The 11675-nt window shown below is 38.5% G+C and overlaps 1 protein-coding gene across 3 annotated transcripts in view; it reads right to left on the reverse strand.

Moving 5' to 3' along the window:
• The window catches only part of eys (eyes shut homolog), a 165181-nt gene extending 159156 nt beyond the window's left edge, over nt 1–6025 (reverse strand). For 2 of the 3 annotated variants that reach the window (XM_034897346.1, XM_034897345.1), the window contains exon 1: nt 5903–6025. The gene's annotated coding sequence lies outside the window, so the exon portion shown is untranslated. The remainder of the gene's footprint in view (nt 1–5902) is intronic. The other variant, XM_034897347.1, reaches the window with a different exon arrangement.
• Nucleotides 6026–11675: the final 5650 nt, after the last annotated feature.

Consider the following 11675-nt stretch of genomic DNA (forward strand, 5'->3'; position numbering starts at 1 on the left):
CCCCCCCCCCCCCCCCCCCCCGTGCGTAATGCTGCATGATGGCCCTGCTGGCTCTGCAGGAGGACTAACCCCAAATGGAAGAATCAGGAGAGAAAGAGACTTCAGGGACCATGATGATGGCTGGTTAATATGACAATTTAAATACCCTAAAGCTGTGCTTTTGGATCTATGTACTGAACTGGGTCCAGTAGAGAGGGCAACGCGCCAGAACCGTGCCATCCCAGTCCAAACACGTCCTCGCAACTCTGCGGGCAACCGGCAGTTTACAGCGTTGTGTTTTATATAAACATTATAAGCTTCACCTTTATCACTCAGACTTGTTTGGATGTAATATAGTTCAGGTTAATCCTATCATATAGTACCTGGGGGTCTGGTATATATCAAAGATGTCCCTGAGTGCCATAATGCCTGTTTAGTCAGGTTTACTACACCGTGCGAGAACAGGCCTAAATTATAATTTGATTTGCAGCAATTCCCTAGCGTCTGAGAGTTTTTTTTTTTCTTTATCTCTGCCAGTCGTCATGATTCTGCGTCACAAAAGAACAACTACCAGGATCATTAACATACTTATGAGCATTCACAAGGTGCTTTGCGCTGACTATTTATGGTAAAACATGGGTGTGTTCAGAGCGGGATAGGAGGCTGATTAGCGTACGCACTCTACGATTTTTTGGGGCTTAATGCCATTTTTAGCTTTTAGGGGTTTGTACACTTTTTGTAAAGATTCTAAATACATCAAAGGAAAAAAATCAAGACAGCTTGTTAATCGACCTGCTCCATTTCTTAATTCTTTACCTTCTTCAGGTTGTGATCGAAATGTAATAAATACAAAAATTGATAATTTTTAGAGAAAAAAAAAAAGCCAACGTCCACTATGTTTTGTTAATGCAACATATTATTTATCTGACTTTGAAACCACGAAAGAATTATTCCTTTAATATAGCTGAATCTCTTATTTCCTATTAAAAGTTCCGCATTTCAAAGAACTTTTTTCTTAGATGGATTCTAGCTGCTCTGTTTGGAGAAATATCATGTAATAGAGACAAAGCAGCTCAATAAGCACTCAAAAAACATAATCAAGCCCAACGCTAGCGTGGAATTATGTGTGTCTAAACTAATACTGCCTTCTAAACATATAAGTAAATATATAAAATTACAAAATACTGTTTACACACCTTGCATTTGTTAGAATGCTAATGAAAGAAAACCAACAAATGCTTAGGTTACTCCATGTCTGCTGGATATGTAAATGAGCCACCATTGGTTAGCATGTTCACCTTATCAACTGTAGATGGGAATACATTATCGGTGTCGTTTTCATAGCTTGTTGCTCTGCCCCCATCACCGGTAAATACATTCAGACGGAAGGTCAAAACTGTACTACAGATCGATATTGAACTTTTATAGTAGCTGCCACAATTCAATAATATCTATATACTGTATATATATGACCAAATCTACAAACCATAACAAGATGTTGGTCAGCACAACTGTGATCATGTCTCACCAAAATCTGTGATCAAAATCCAAAGTTGGAGCAGAGAGACAGCTGGGATAAAAAGACCATCTTATAGCACGAGCAGTAAGAGTAATGGATCGATGTTAGAAGAAACACTGTTGCCAGGGGAAATAAATTGCAGGAAGAAATACTGCTTCCCCCAAAAACATTTCACAGATATGCACCAAGGAAGCAACACACATGGAAACCCTAATAGTTTGTATTCTAGTCCGTACATCTGATCACAATACTGATTTTTCACAACAAGCTCTAATACAATTTGATTTTAGTACAACCCAAAGTGAGATATTTAAAGGTGTTTTCAACACCACAGTTTGCTTGATGAATGCAATTTGGACCCAAAAGCACATTAATCCTTCTGAATTGTGCATTTAATGTGAAACACATTCAATACTTATTCATACCATTACAACACCGTTGGCCTTTACTTAAATATACAGACCAAAAGGTTTTCTGGGATATTAAGAGGCCTTTATAAAAAGGTATTGATCAGTCAAGATTAAAATGCGGGCCACACACTGAAGTGCTTCAAGTAAGGGTTAGGGGGTTAGAAGCAGCATGTGTGTAGGGGGTCAACTAATCGTCTTGCACAGCCGCTGTTTTCATTATAGCTCAGTTCCACCCACATTTTAGGACACCAATCACGCAGGTGTGCAAAGGGCAATGGATCAAGGGAGCTGTGTAAATCCTTGCTTGACTGATGACAGAGACACCGAGACTGCGGAACAAATTATCACATCAAACTGCCTACGTGTCACATGTCTGACAAGACCAACAAAAAAAAAAAGGCCAAAAATACTGCTGAAATGATTGGTCCACTAATTAATTAGGCAATTTACAGAAAAGAATTTGCTACAATTTGGATAGTCAATTGATTGCTGAAAGTCATTTTGTTTTTAACAAAAACAAATTGTGTGTCTTAAATGTTAGTATTTGCTAATTTTCTTAGTCTTCTATCTTTATCATATTTATCATGAAAAAGATCAGCGTTTATAATCAATAACTAGAATAATTGAACCACTGTAGGCTAGATTTTATCAATAGTACAGACTTAACTGAGAGAATAGCCTACAGTTCATAAACTAGGCCACATCTGAAAACATTTGCTAACTTGCCATCTAATGAGAAGATGTTTTTTCTACACAAGAAGAAAAGTTTGGCTCATCAAGCCATCATTGCGACGCAAGGAAAGTGAGGAAGATGTTGGCTAGTGAGTGCTACCAGTTACAGTATAATGGCACTTATGCAAAAATGAGGACGCACAGGTGTAAGTCGAGCCAAACACTGTTGAGATAAATAGTGCAAGGCTCCTTGTGTATGGTAATTTCTCATTATGATTTTCTTGACTCAGAGCTTCTCCGAGCCTGACAGCTGCAGTGACTGAATGTTGTTAGTATTTGCTACTGTGCTGTATTTGCGAGTGCACTTTTGTTTGCCTGTTTGGGGATAGAGGATGACTTCATTAAAATAAAGTAGAATAAAACTATCAATTCAAGTTGTAAGCCTGCTACACTGATGAAAGCTGCTGCCTTTCTTTCATATTTTCCTAAGGAGCATCAACAATGAAAGAGCCCTTCACAAATCTCTGCACCTCAATGAAGCAGCTGAAATGATTAAATCAGAAAGTGAAAGCAAATCTCTCTTCAGTTTTCAATGTCAATTCATTCAAAAAGCTCAGTCCTTTTTTTGTGACGATAAAACAATCTTTTGGAAAGTTATTTCACCTGAAAATATCTCAAAGTAACGCAGGCTTTGAATCATGTGGCACAGAACTCATTCTCCGTCCACTCACTGTTAAGCAGTCTATTTCTGACAACACTCTGCTGATGGATTTGGTAGAGGATCTACCATTTCAGAGTGGGTTAAAGCAGGAAGAGGTCAACTGCCATCATCATTAAGTATGTTGGAACGCAGACGTTTCTGAACACATAACACCTCAAATCAAAACCCCTTCGGCTCCAAGATTTGTGATGATGGACCAGAAACATCATTACTCGATCATGTGAAACATAATAACTCTGAAATATCCTACAGCTAAGCTTCTAAACTATAAAAAATCTGTTTATTTTTTCATGTTTTCATCTCACCAGCAGGATGCCACTGAAACAGCACTTAGCCATTCATGTCACTGCAGAACGACTGGAGGACTGATAAGCCAAATACAAGCAGGCTGCTGGCCACAGCCGCTGCTGGGCTGATCACTAGCGCTTTCTCCCTGGGTAGCGATCTACATCACCACTAATCAGTTATAACACTGATGAGCACCCGGACCCTGCAACCCTGAAAACCAACCCCACATACATTTTCTCTCTCTAAATGCTCAGTAATGGAAGCCAATGAAAAGCCCAATTTTAACTCTTTAAGTTTTGCAAACGGCCAGCATGTATTTACTGGGTAAAAGCTAAGAGAAAAGAAAATTATATAATTCTGAATTATGGCTTAGAATGGCTGCCATGGATGTTGAAGTGAACGTGTACTCTCACCTCCACAAATATACATTGTTTTGTTCTCTATAACCTCAAGGAGCATTTCAAAGTGCAACTGTATGATGTTTCCTAGACCGTAATACCTCAAAGAAGTTCTAACCATGGGTTAAATTAGGCCAGAGCCAGCAGCAGCACAGCTTCAGCAGCGTGACTTCACCTCTATGAATTGCTCATTTTTTGTTTGAGGCAAAACCTTCATCAGTCACTATCCCCCCCTGTAGTATAGACTGCGGTGTTTCCTGTTTATTTGGGGCTCTAGAGGAGAACCTCAATAAAGCAAGGTTGTGCGTCTTTGTTTGTTTGTAACACTTGTGCAGTGCTTCGGGGAATTGCACTATGCAGCCACAGAGAGCCTTAAGAGCCCTGCATACAAGAAATACTCCAGGTCTGTGATGCAGTATGGTCGCATAATAATCATCCAGTGGTAAAGAAAATTGCTCTAGGATTTCCTTTACTGTAATGGGTTGTATGAATTAACGAATCAATGTATGAATTATAAGTTTCATTCAATGTTCACTAACACTAAGGAAGCTGCACCTTGGTGTTAACAGGTGTTGTTGCCGGAGTTAAAACAGTTCAGCTCACTTCAATCAGGCACACACACCCTCAGCCAACCCCCTACCCCTTCTCCTTAACCTTCTGCTGGAATACTCTAGTGCACTTATTTAGGGGGGGAGGGATCAATCCCTCTTTCATTAAGTTGTGTTTTTGCATTTCCTTTGCTTGAATATGAACTGAAGCTCAACACAAATGGAAAAAAAGCCAACCAACACCTGCTAAATCGGATATTATAAATATACATAAGTGAGAAAAGTGCTACATAATAATACCAAAACACAACAAAATGGTATTGGATTGGACATTTTCCACAGCTTCCAATGTTGTTATAATGATTTAAACATGGAAAAGATACAAAAGTACAAGTAGGCAATCATAAGGGCTACAGCACATACTGGTTTATGTCGGAGTAAAAATATAATAAACATAGTCTCTGAGAGCCCTGAAGTCTCTGGTGATTAACTCTGCCAAGGATGTTAGGGTTTCTTTTTTCTGTGATCAGATTTTAATAATATTTGGGAAAATGTAGGCCATCAGACAAGGTCTTGAATTGCAAATGTCTAATGATTTGAAATGATCGCAGCTGTTGAACAAAAAAACATGATGCATTCATTTTTTGGGATATATTGCTCCCTGTGCCTTCTTGTTTCACCTGATTTCCTTTTCAAAAATATAGCTGCTACAAATCACATGAGTGCACACACTAAATAAAGAACACAAATGTATTTCCTGTAGTAGGTAGGCCCCGTCTCACTGCTGAGTCCTATTAGCATCAGAGATATTGTCATATAGAGTGCTTGATTTCACCTTTGATCCCCTCTGGCAGTCTCATTCAGTCAGGCCCGCAGAGCATATCCGCCACATCAGTTACTTATGTGCACGTCTGTATTGTGATTCAGCAGCGAGGTGATTTGTTTTTCTCCCTCTTGTGTTACTGTACAGTACAAGTAAATACTATCCAGCAAGTAAGCAGTTTCCCAACCACCTGAGCAGAAAAGTCTGTAGGAGAGTCCACCTGCTCTGGCCTGTCTCTTAATTAGAGTGAGGGTGAAATTGGAAGAGACTGGCCGGCACATTTAAGAGCTGAAGCAGGCCTGCAGCCAGGGGGGTCTGCACGACACAACAGCTTAGCATTAAACTCAGCCGACGCGTCTTGCTGCCCCCATTCTGCAAGGCCCAGGATTTACTATGGACGGGTAATCGGACTAGAGCCCTGCACACATGGACATGGACCATCTGCCGCCGCGTGCAGCACAGAACGAGCACTACTCTGCTGACTGACAATTAGCTTACACTGGAGGTTAACGTCGTGTGTGCCCGCGGTGGGATGCATGCTCACCATTAAGTTGAAAAGGTGGTCCACCCTGGGACGGCGACTTGTAACATCACGTTGGAGAGTTTGTTATTCAGAGTTGAGAAGTATCTATCTCTCTCTCTCTCTCTCTCGCTCTCGCTCTCTCTCTCTCTCTCTCTCTCTGGGGGATACGACAGCTGAGCTAATCTACGCGTCCAAAGGAGGAAACATGTTGCTAGGTAACGTGATCAGTTGCTGAGGGCGTGCCCGGCTGCAGAGCAGAAGGCCCTCTAGGGCACGAGGAGGGCGGGGATACAGCCTGCCTGATTGATCATTTAATTAGGCTTAACTAAATATTCATTAGCCAAGTCGAGTCATTATCTGTGTAAACAACTGAAGCTCTCTCAGTGAATGAAAATATTTGATGTAGTATTTGTGGGGTGAACAAAAATGTAAAAACTAAAGTGACTGGACAGTCTTGTAGCTACAATAATTGGACCATACAGTGGATATGGATTAGAAAAAACGTTTATTAAGACACAATAACGATTTAACCCACGTATTAAATTAACTGATGATTAGTTCATGCATTAAGCCTACCTAACAAACATTGCTGTAGTTTACTTTTATAAATACCATCTTTTAAGGTTGCACTGGATCAAAGGAGACAGTTTGACATTTTGAATATTTTTTTTATTTTATTTAACCAGGAAAAGACTCATATTGATTAAAAAAATCTCGTATTCAAGAATGTCCTCGCCAAGACCAGCAGCCGTAGAACCACACAAATATAAAATACACAAAAACATAAAAAAAACTAATATTAGCAACTGAATCAGCACATTTTTCAAAGTAAACCACAGTCCTAAATCAGGCAAAACATCTGGCTGCCTCCAATTAAATGAACGTCCTTTTAAACGTAAACCAATGAGACCAACTCATTAAGTTTCATGGATGTCTATAACTTGTTCCAGGTAGAGGGAGCAGCAAACTTAAATGTCTCTTTCCCCAGTATAGTTCTAACCATTGGAGCAGACATAAGAAAAAGATTGTGTAAGTCCCAGTACTATTTACACTGATAAAGGTCAGACAGTAGGATGGAAAAGCTTTGTATATAAATACATGCCAGGGTTTAAGTCTCTGTGTTGACACAGATGGCCGTCCAACACGTTCATACAGTTTATGATGATGAGTAAGGGCTTTAACACCAGTAATGAATCTCAGATCTCCAGTGTCAAGTGCATGTTAACTTTGAAACGACACCTGCATGTAGCCTATAAAACATCAACATGCATAAATGTGGCAGCGGCCAGCCTCTTTCTTGAACGAAATGCACTCATGTGCAGTGTGCTAGATGAGAAGATTGATGCCACACACCAATATATCAGTGGTATCATTCTTCTCATACGTAGTCTTGGCAAGAATGCTAAAAAATGAAAGCCTATTTTTCAAAATGTAGAACTGCTCCTTTAAATATTGTTTTCTGACGCAACCCACATTGAGTTTGGTATTGTCTTACAGGTCACTTCTTCATTACATCCTCTTCCTTCTACACAGGCAACAAGAGACTCATTTCACAGTAATATTGCATTCATAAGTTTATTTGCTCAAGGAATGTATTGACAGCGTGTGCATGATGTTTTTTATTCATTTTTTAATTTTGCAATGACCTACATCCCCTTCACTGTACAGCTACATTCACACCAGTGAGCTGCCCTGCAATTAGTCTTGTACTGATGGTTGCTATGCAACAGTATGAGTAAGGGGTTAAGTGCCTTGCTCCAGGGCAGTTCAGCAATAGCCAAGGGAGAGGAGACAGTTGGCCATTTACATTCACAGTCCAGATTCCGCCAGCTGGCCAGGGATCCAACTTGGACGCTGTCCTTTCAGAAGACTGCTTTTTATGTGCATGTGTCCAAAGCAGTGGCATGATTCTTTGACCCACTTTTAAGCCCCACCAGTAGAGAAACACAGAGAGAGATTACAGATGTTTCACAAAGGTCACTGGCTTCTGTTACACCTTACTTATCTTGATTGTTTGCTTACAGTAGGATTCACAACACATTCTAGAGTTTATGCTTTATTCTCATTCCGCCCCCCTTTTGCCCTACAGAGCTTTCCAAAAAATAGTCTTGCCAGTAGTCAGTTTCAATAATAAGTAATTGATCAATTTTGAGATGACTGTTATCAAAATGCATCCATATAAAGCCCCTGCCTGACCTTAAGATTTGCCATATTCTATCTCACATGCTTATCTTGGTGAAAGACATTTAAGTTCTCAAATATGGTTTGCTTCCCCACTGTGACTAGATGAACGAGCTGGCCTTTTGCTTGTAGCATTGGCCATATTTCCTGCAGCTTTAGGTATCTTCATTAGATGGAGAAATATTGACCTTCAGTGCTTTTTATGAGAATGTATAACAGCAAAAAGCAAGCATTTATCTATATAGCTCTGCAAACTATTCTCATCTTTCCAAATCCTCCTGTACTCTACCAGTCCACGGCTGTTGTTTTGTATTGAGCTTTGAGTTCTTACATTAATAATTTGTTTTTACATGTGAATCCTATTTTTATATTTTGGTTTATATTTATATTTGGTTATTGTGTACTATTTGATCCAAGCTACAATATGTCCATGATTACAACATAGCCATAAATCTACTGGAGGATGTAATGCCACAGGGGATTATATTTTATTACTGCAAATGTTACATGTCATCTTGTGCATACAGAGCCACATAATGTGTATGAAATGCACACTTTATTGATTTTAAATTGCTTAAAAGTCTTGTAAACAATTAACTGGAAAAGAATGAAGTGAAATGTTACATGTAAATTGGCCAAGAGTCAACAATGATTGATCAGCTGTAATTTATGCTGTAATTTTTAGCATCTTTCTGTAGGTTAGAAAGTATTTGGTCTTGAAGCACTTTACTACAGTATGTGCTGACTCAACAACGTGTTAATCATGCCCACTGTTTTGCACACACAGTCAGCTGCATGGAGCCCACTGAGAAATACTCAGATCCCTCTTGAATATAGATATAATTAGATTGTTGCACAAGATCTTGCTGGCTGAATTACAAACTCTGGCACACGCTGTATGTTCACTGAAAAGAATGCAGTGAGCGTTGCTGCAGTGTACAGACGAAACAATATCACTGGAGAATAAAACCTGATTTGACATTCAGAGGCATCACACATTCCTACATAAGTTGTGACTTGTTTGTAATGTAAATAGCTGAAAATGTGAAATTCCCACTTAGTTAGTTTATTAACAAATATTATTTTTATTTTCATTAATAATACAATACTGTATTTCTTTTGGTAATATTGTCAGCCATTAACTTGAACAAGCAGTGCAAATGTCAAAACATACCCAACAAGAACTTGCAGATCAGAATGTCAAATGTGAAATACGAATTGAAAAATAATGAATACAGACAGACATTTCTAAAATGTCACTGATAAACATTCATAAATGAATTACTGATTCATAGGCAAAATGGCAGGTGGTAATTGCCTCAAAGCTTAAATGTTTGAGGTGATAAAATAAAAATATTATTTTCCTGAGAGTTGTAGAGATTAATCCACATTTCCATGGAGCAGCGCTCTATTCTGCCCCTGAGTAATGTGACCTTTCCTGCTCTCTTGACTGCATACAGCAGAGCTCTGGGGTAAACACAGTTGTACTGTATGAGGCATTTTCTCCTTTCATACAAATGCAATATATTATACAAAGAATGTATTCCCATCAGCTTTGGAGTTAGAAAAACACCTACAAAATGAGTAATCGCTGCAAACGGAGGGAAATTAATCTTTAAACAGTTAAGGAAATATTAACATCCACACAGCAAACACGTATAAACACAGGTGCACTACATGCTAAAAAAAAATCAAATATTATATCAAATATAAGAACAACCACAAACAAAAACATCATTATCCTGGCAATTGGGAATGGAAATTGTATCAAGATGGTGTCTATGTATCATAGCCTTTAGAAATTTCCATATCCTTTTAGCAGTCATCAATCATTGTTGTATAGTAAAACATGAACTGTGATCACATGTTGTGCTTTGCTGTTGGACTGATTACCCCGGACTGAGTTGATAGAGCAGGGAGGGCACTCAAAACAAGGACACCACCATCTTTCTCTCTTTACCTCTGGGATTTGAATATCAAATATAAAGGATGGTAGATTATTACTCGTGTCACCTTGCCTTAAGCAATGATATTCTGTTTTAACAATGCCATGCTGTGTCACATATTAGTGTGATTTCAGGTTCTCTGAAATGTTTATGAGGCATTGGGGTGAGTTAAGGGATAGAGTGGTTTCAATAGGCTCTACAATCTGAAATAGTTTGTGTAAAGTGTGCCAAAATAATACAATAACCCTAACCCTAACCCTAAGGTCTGCAGTGATGAAGTCATTTATGGCCCAAATATTGCAATGTTTCAGGTAAAACAGCTCTTTAAGTCTTTGATTTTTTGTATTGTCCTCATTGTGTTACATTAAGATAATGATCTCTGAGCAACACAATCACAAGCTCAGAACCCTCTTCCAGTTTAACATGTCTTGCTGCAACAAAAGCTTTATGTCAAAAAACATTGTTTTCAGTTCACAAACCCTTTCAGTTCTGATGCTTGACTTTTTTTTTACATTTAGTATATACAAAAAAAAAAAAACGATTCTGTCGTAGTAATTTCAGCCAACTAAGTAACTAACTAAGTTTGAAGTCAGTAAATTACACACATCAGCTTGTATGTTTGTGAAAAAAACAATGTTTCCAACTAGGAATCAAATGCAGCATAATCAAGACGAGCTGTTGAAACGCAGAGATATATGCTCTGAAAACAGCTCTGGGAAAGTGACAACAAAATCAATGCTCAGAGGTCATACTTAGAGCTTGTAAAAATGGCTGGAGAGCACTGGGAATAAAGAGAAAATGTCACCCGTGGTCCTGGTAAGTGCATACTATGAAGGTTACAACATTTACACAAAGCCCAGTTCTGTGTGATTCCACAAGTTCATTCTGTCCTAAAAATACTGCCAAAGAATAACATTGTGTAACAGCATTCCATACATTTTTTATAACAACAATTTAAATGTTTCTTTCCTCCACGTCTGTACATTTCAAATTGTGCTTTGGCATGAAAACAAAGTACATTTCCACCAGGAAGAGCTCATACTTTCTGCTTATTTTTCCATACCCCGTTTCCATGACAACGTTATCAAAATTCTGTTGCTGCAATCGCTCTGCATTACAACAGATATTTACATGACATACCAGGGTTCATTCAATCCACCCAATTTTTAAATTCAATACATTTCTTAATACTGCATACAGAATATTTATAGATACACAACTGCATTCTCAAATTTACATTACATGTTTTTTGTATTGTTTGTATGTTTGAAACCAGAAATATATATAGCAGCTTTAAGGCTCTAGCTGTTTTTAAAAAGGAAACTTGGGTTTTCATAAATTCCACATAGAATAACCCAAGTTTAACGGAAATATAGTTCGAGACTTAACTCCCGTGCCTGTAAATAGACTAAGATGTGTAATATTCTAAAACCACTTTAGCAAAAAAGTTGTTGTCACAAACTTTATTCAGTAAGCTGGCTGATGGATTTCACGCTAGTTTAAGGAAAGCTATAGTCAGAGGCAACATATTACAAAAATCCAACTTTAGTGTCCTAAGAGAGCTATGTGAAATCCTCAAAGCCGCCAAAACATAAATCATCACAGAAGCACTAGACATATTCGTTTTAATGTGAGCTCTGCACTCACATGAAAGTTGATGCTGGGAA

This window comes from Etheostoma cragini, chromosome 17 (genome assembly GCF_013103735.1).
Source record: "Etheostoma cragini isolate CJK2018 chromosome 17, CSU_Ecrag_1.0, whole genome shotgun sequence".
NCBI classification, from domain to species: Eukaryota; Metazoa; Chordata; class Actinopteri; order Perciformes; family Percidae; genus Etheostoma; species Etheostoma cragini.